Consider the following 7,146-nt stretch of genomic DNA (forward strand, 5'->3'; position numbering starts at 1 on the left):
ATGTTGGTTTCCGAAAACATTAATTTGAAATATTGGGTGTATCCTTTTGATGCCCAATGCATGGGATGTGATGCTGACCTACTCTCAAGTAAAAGATAGATCTTCCATTCAGCTAACACATATTGAAAAATCTAGTGGTTCAAAGCCATGTTCTTAAGGATAGTAGATACCATGCAAGGATTAAGATCTGAGAAATGGGGAGAAGACAACAACATATCAGTAGAAGGAGCAGTAAATAATTAAGCACCATTATGGCATGGTTAGCTCTGCTAGGAGGGAAAAATATAATAGTCTTTCTATTTACTTCAAGGTGCTCATAATCTATTTTTTAAAAATATTTATTTATTTATTTATTTGAGAGAGAGAGAGTAGGAGCAGGGGGTGGAGCAGAGGGAGAGGGAGGAGCAGGCTCCCCGCTGATCAGGGAGCCAGATGGTACTAGGCTCCATCCCAGGACCCTGGATACATGACCTGAGGCAAAGGCAGATGCTTAACCGACTGAGCTACTCGGGTGTCCCTTGATGCTCATAATCTAATAGAGATGAATTTTGTTTTGTTTTAAGATTTTATTTATTCATGAGAGACACAGAGAGGGAGGCAGAGACATAGGCAGAGGGAGAAGCAGGCTCCCTGCAGGGAGCCCGAGCAGGATTCCATCCCAGGACCCGGGATCAGGACCTGAGCCAAAGGCAGACACTCAACCACTGAGCCACCGAGGTGCCCCATGAGATGATGTTTTATATAATACAGTGTTGAGAGTGAAAAATATTCTTAAAAGCCCTAGAAATGGGAGCTCTGAGGAGAGAAGGAGTCATTACAGCTGAGATATTAGGTAGAGATGGAGAGGGTGGCATCTGAGCTGGACTCTGGATACATAGCACTGAATTGTGCAATAACAAGACTGAGGGCAGAACAATGCAAGTGGAGATGGCAAAGGTACAGAAAAGGGAGAGCATGGTTTGTGAGAATATGGTAGTTAGGATCTTTGGTTGCAAAGGTCACATTACTTTAAGTGATAAAGATTACTTCCGGGACGTGTGGGTGGCTCAGTGGTTGAGCATCTTCCTTTGGCTCAGGGCATGATCCTGGAGTCCTCAGTTCGAGTCCCAATTGGGCTTCCTGCATGGAGCCTGCTTCTCTCTGTGTGTCTCTCATGAATAAATAAATAAAATCTTAAAAAAATAATTACTTCCAAGGCTATGTGGGAAAATAAAGAAGACAGGAATCTCAATCACTCAGGGCCGAGGCTTCATGGGGATTAAATTCCATTTGGGGACTGGGAGGTTATCCCAGATCCAAGGCAGCTCAAGGGATCAGATATTTTGTCTGGATCCCTCTCTACGGCGTCTCACTACACAGGGATGCTGTTCCTTGCATCTACTACCATTTATAATTTATTTTACTTCTGCACACTCAAGATCCTGTCTACTCCTGGCTTCTGCTATGTCATAACTTCCAGTTACACCTTTTTTTCTTTGTATGTCTTTCATCTTCTGACTCTGCTATTAACCACTTTATTGTCTGGGCCTCAAATTCAATCTTTGCAAGAGAAAATTTGATTGATCTGGTTAATTATTATCATCCCCATTGAGCAACTCCCTTAGGCAATTGGACAGGCTATGAATAGAATGGTCAATTAGATGTGTCAAAGGTAACAGAGTCCTGTGGTATAGAACAAGGTGACCTCACAGCTGTGGGGGTGGAAGGCACTGCTCCCATACTAGGCATATTAAGTAAAGCAACTTGGCCTGATCTTAGGTGTAACAAAGAGGAATAAACCTGGGACAAGATAGTGATGACAGGATAAGTGTGATAAGTGTGTCAGGATAATTAAAATCTGTGACTACAGATTTAATTGACTAGGCCAGAGTTCTCAGAGTTCCCTATCCAACCCCTTTTTGTAATATTCTTTATATAATTCTTTTTTTTCTCTTGTTTTTTTTTCAAACTCTCTAGTATTCTTAAATGGGGTACAAAGATACTATAGTCTAAGGACACAGACATGTATTTTTTTTAAAAATCAACAAAGTGCTCAACTGTATTACAAAACAAAGTCCCACAAAAACACAAAGGAAAGTTATTTATAATAAAATAATATGTATTTCAGTATGTAATTGCTCATGCATAGCTATACCAGAAGTTATGAAGCAGTAGTCAGATGCTTGCAACTATACATAGCAAAACTATAAATGTTACAGTTGCAATTTGGACTGATACAAGCTTGTTGTGTTGGTGACTCAGATGCTATCAACAACCGCTGCAATCAGCAATGTAACTTTTTGAAATGGTATCATCAATTCTTAGCATAGTGTCCAGTTAAATTTAGTATTTTTTGAGATGAAAAAAAAATCTGAAAGCAAAAGATACCCGTTAAAGATTTTAAAAAGACAAGAGTCTGGATCAGAACAAACTTCAGGAAGATTTAAGACTCCTAAATGATAATCAGCTTCAAGGTCTGGGTTGTTTTCATCTTTGGCTGATCTCCCACTCCTACCCCAGTGCTGATAAGTAGTAGGCACTCAGTATATGATTTTGAATTGAATTGATTTGAATCAAATAACATCTCCAGCAAAGTACCCTCAGGGCCCTTTGGTATAACATATTTTAGGGCAGAGCTCCAGAAAGGCAGTATTAGTGGAAGTGATTCCCTTACCACAGGACCCAAAGTCAGTTGTATCTACATTTCTTATGTGCAGGACCCTGGAGTCCAAAGCAGAATTTCTAGGTCCAGCTCTGTTGGGAGAAAAAAAAAAAAAAAAAAAAAAAAAAAGGAAAGGAAAAGAAAAGAAAAGAAAATGAAAAAGCTACATTCTATTAGATCATCTCCAGATTTTCTAGCAACAAACCCAAGGAACCGCAATAAAAGTCTTGAACAAAAATCTATTATAGGTAGCTGACACACATGTTCCAAATTTTGGTTGATTATTTAAAGAAACATATTCAGCATATAGCATAGTGCCTGGCCCATAATAGCCACTGAACAAGTATGTGTTGAGTGAATGAATGAATGAATGAATGATAACAGTTCAAAAAGTGCTTAAGATAGAAAAATGAAAAAGGAAAATTCTAGTGTGTGTTACACCAGAACCAGATGTAGGACTCAGATTGGTTTTATTTGAAGAACTATCCAGCTTTCTGATTCAAAAGCAAGCAATCAGGCCAAAAGTTCAAAACAAAAGGACAAAAAACAAAAACAAAAATAAAAAACAAAACAAAACAAAGGACAAGAAATAAATAATATATTTGCATAGTTACAATGTAGTACTAGAGAGTTTAAGATGAAAAGTAATGGCTTCTTGATCTCCTTCTCCCCCCCGCCCCACCACCTTCAGTCCCACTGGGTCCAAATAGGTACAAGTTCCTAAATATAAACTTTGTTCCAAAGATCTGGTGACAGATCTCTTTTTAGCTTTCTCCATTTTCTCTATGAAATTACTGATCTGATCAAGAAGGCTTACACATTGAGTTGATTTTCAAATGGTGGGGAAAGTTTGCAAGGAACTCCTACAATTTCAGCCTTGGTAACCATGGTAGATGTGCCTGTCACTGCTCTATACAACGCTACTGTTGTCTTTAGTAGCAAAAAGACAGTATTTATAAGAAAACATTTATGGAGTATTATGTGCACTCATCATTCTAAGCACTGTGATCTCAAGTTCTCACAACAGTTCATGAGGAATGTACTATTATTAACTCCATTTTTTGGATGAGGAAACCGAGACTGACATAGGTTAAATAACTTGTTCCAAGTCACATAGAAGGCTGTAAACGTAACACCTAAACATAAACTGCCTGATGAAAATCCAAAAATATCTGACACAACTCTGAATCCCACTTCTGTCAGACTCCTGGAAAGGTCTAATTTTTAAAAATATATACCTGATGGGGCACCTGGGTGGTTTAATTGGTTAAGCCTTGCACTTTGGCTCAGTTCATATTCTCAGGGTCCTGGGACACACCTTGCAATGGACCTGCATCCAACTTCTACTGACACCCCTCACCCTATACTCAGCAGGGAGTCTGCTTCTCCCTCTCTCTCGGCCCTTGCCTGTGCTCCTGCTCTCTCTGTCTCTGCTTATTTGAGAAAGAGAGAATGAGCAAGGAGGAGGAGAAGCAGGGTCCCTCGTGTACTGGGAGCCTGTTGCTGGGCTCCACCCCAGGACCCTGGAGATCCTGACCCGAGCTGAGGACAGAAGGCAGATGCTTAACCGATTGAGCCATCCAGGCATAAACAAAATATTAAAAAATAAATAGATAAATGTATACCTTATGGCATTAAAGAAAGGCTATGATTATCCAAGTGGGATAAAATATCAAAAGAATAATTGGAAAAATTATGCCTGCCCTTAAAATGAAAATAAGCTTTCCTAAAGTGCAATGGTTGGCAGCCACTTTTCCACATCAGGTTCCACCCTTCTGCCCAGTGAGGTTTCCTGCTGGAAGACAAACCTGGACAATCAAAAACAACAGCAATTCCAGTCAATAATCTACAAGCACACTGCAGGAGGATAATTTAGTAGTTTACGTGATGAGCATACTGCAGTTATTTAAAGTAAGGATCTTGAGGATCTGTGAGACATGGGCAAATGTTTATAAAACATTACGTGAAGACAGTAAAATAGAAAATGATAGCTCTGATGCAGCTATGTAAAAACCTCTTACTGTGAACAAAAATGTAAGGGGAGAAGCAAAAGTAATTGTGGTTTCCAGTTTTAGGGACTGTAATTAGGTATCATTTTTTCCCCCAGAAATTTCTATAGTATCGTTTTGACTTAAAAAAAACCAGCTTGAGTAAAAACAGTAAAATATATAAAAATGGGTTTCTGGTCCCAGTATAGTAGTGGGGAGAAAGTGGAGAAAGATCTATGGATCAAGTTAACCAGCGACCTCTAGAAAGCTCCCTGTGCAGGTAGAACTTTATTTTAGGTACATCTTTATTCCAAGGTTTATTTTCTTTCGGAATTCTGGAAGCTTTGCTCTTGCATTAAAAAAAATAATAATAAAGGGGGATCCCTGGTGGCTCAGCGGTTTGGCGCCTGCCTTTGGCCCAGGGCGTGATCCTGGAGACCCGGAATCGAGTCCCGCGTCGGGCTCCCTGCATGGAGCCTGCTTCTCCCTCTGCCTCTCTCTCTATATATCTATCATGAATAAATAAATAAATAATTAAATAATTAAAATAAAAAATAAATAAAATTAGGGCAGCCCGGGTGGCTCAGCGGTTTAGCGCAGGCTTCAGCCCAGGGCCTGATCCTGGAGTCCCGGAATCTAGCCCCACGTCGGGCTCCCTGCATGGAGCCTGCTTCTCCCTCGGCCTGTGTCTCTGCTTCTCTGTGTCTCTCATGAATAAATAAATAAAATCTTAAAAAAAAAGAATAAAATTGTGTGTTTTGTTTTAATTATTACTTATTGCATTTTGGAACTGAGAGGGACTAATCATTTTCGGACCTGAGCAAGTCCCTCTGATCTTCAAAAATCTATCCGGTCTTTGCGACAAAGCTGGTCTCTTTCCCCAAGGTCAGTAGCTCCCACTGGAACCTGCCTGCCTGCTGCGGGCTTCGCGGCCCCTCAGCATCTCACATTTCAGGCTCCGCGGCCGCCCCCGGGCGCCACCGCGCGCGCCCAGCGCAGACCCGCGTCCTCGCGGGGCGGTGCCGCCGGCGGGCCGGGAGCTGGCGCGGCCCCCGCCCGCGCGCCGGCGCTGACTCAGCTCTTCCGGTCGCCGTCAGCCGCCGGCCGCCCCCCGAGTGCGCTGCCGCCGGGCGTCACCGCTCCCCGGGCAGGGGCCGCCGGGCCCTCGCCTCGCGCGCCGCGGTCCTGCCCCGCCGTGACTCAGCCGCTTCCGCCGCCGCGACGCGGGCCTCGAGGGTCCCGAAAGGGCCTGACGGCTCGTTAAGGCTCCGGGCACTGCCGTGCTTGGGCCCTGCAGGGCCCTTCGCGGTGGAGGACAGGAGGGCTCAGCGAAATATTCCTGGGCCCCTAGTGCAGACAGCGGATAATATATTTTTCCTTTTCTTTAAAGATTTTATTTATTTATTCATGAGAGACACACAGAGAGAGAGAGGCAGAGGGAGAAGCAGGCTCCACGCAGGGAGCCCGACGTGGGACTCGATCCCGGCGCTCCAGGATCCGGCCTGGGCTGAAGCCGCGCTAAACCGCTGAGCCACCCCGGCCGCCCGACAGCGGATAATCTTGACCCTTTGACCCGGGCGTTTGAGGTCTAGGGCAGCCCTGGGTCTTAAGGGCCCGACGACCTGCATTGGCAGCTCAGCCCAGCCCCTTGCTGGCGTGGGACCCCCAGAGAGTTACTTAATCTAGCCAGATGTCACTTGGCACATGGGCAACATGGGGGTGAGTCCGTACCCACCTTGGTGGTGTTGGCACAGCCTAGCCAGTCGTGGAAACTCGGCAAATCTCAGTTCTCATTATCATTTCTTTTGCCATAGCTAGTAGATGTAGTTCTTCCCCTCTCCATGCTGCCGCAACCATCTTGCTCTTCTTCCCTCCAGCGCAGGGTCACTGCAGTGACTTCCTAACTGGTTCTGCCGCATTCCCATCCGGCGGTCTGCAACGACCTGCTACATTCTTAAGGCACACTATGTTCATCAAGACAGTGACCTACCTGCTCCAGATAATGGAACACTTCCCTGTTTTCTTTCGGTTTAAGTACAAAGTCCTTCTCCTAGGATTTAAGGCACCAAAGCCTGGCTCGCCCACACCCCCATCCCTCCCATAAATTATGCTTACTCTTCATCTTACTTTGTGGCACCTCTGCAGGAGCTGGGGGTTGGGCAGATAAACACAAAAGCAGATAAACACAAAAATACTGTGTAGTAAGTGCTCTGAGTATGAGCAGGACAGAGAGCAAAGAAGTGAATAGAGGGGAAAGGAAAAAGGTTGGAAAGGCATGCTCTTTCTCGCGCGTGCTCTCTCAAATAAATCTTAAAAAAAAAAAAAAAAAGCCAAAATGATGATTTAACTACTTTGAGAGGGGGATCCCTGGGTGGCGCAGCGGTTTGGCGCCTGCCTTTGGCCCAGGGCGCGATCCTGGAGACCTGGGATCGAATCCCACATCAGGCTCCCGGTGCATGGAGCCTGCTTCTCCCTCTGCCTATGTCTCTGCCTCTCTCTCTCTCTCTCTCTGTGACT

The 7,146-nt window shown here is 44.3% G+C and overlaps 1 long non-coding RNA gene across 1 annotated transcript; it reads right to left on the reverse strand.

Moving 5' to 3' along the window:
* Positions 1–2,077: 2,077 nt before the first annotated feature.
* Positions 2,078–6,708, reverse strand: LOC140614819 (uncharacterized). Its single transcript, XR_012015592.1, has 2 exons — positions 6,365–6,708; positions 2,078–2,733 (listed from the first exon to the last, which is right to left on the reverse strand). It is a non-coding gene; the product is annotated as an uncharacterized lncRNA (long non-coding RNA).
* Positions 6,709–7,146: the final 438 nt, after the last annotated feature.

The sequence above is a fragment of the Canis lupus genome, chromosome 23, assembly GCF_048164855.1.
Source record: "Canis lupus baileyi chromosome 23, mCanLup2.hap1, whole genome shotgun sequence".
Classification (NCBI taxonomy): domain Eukaryota; kingdom Metazoa; phylum Chordata; class Mammalia; order Carnivora; family Canidae; genus Canis; species Canis lupus.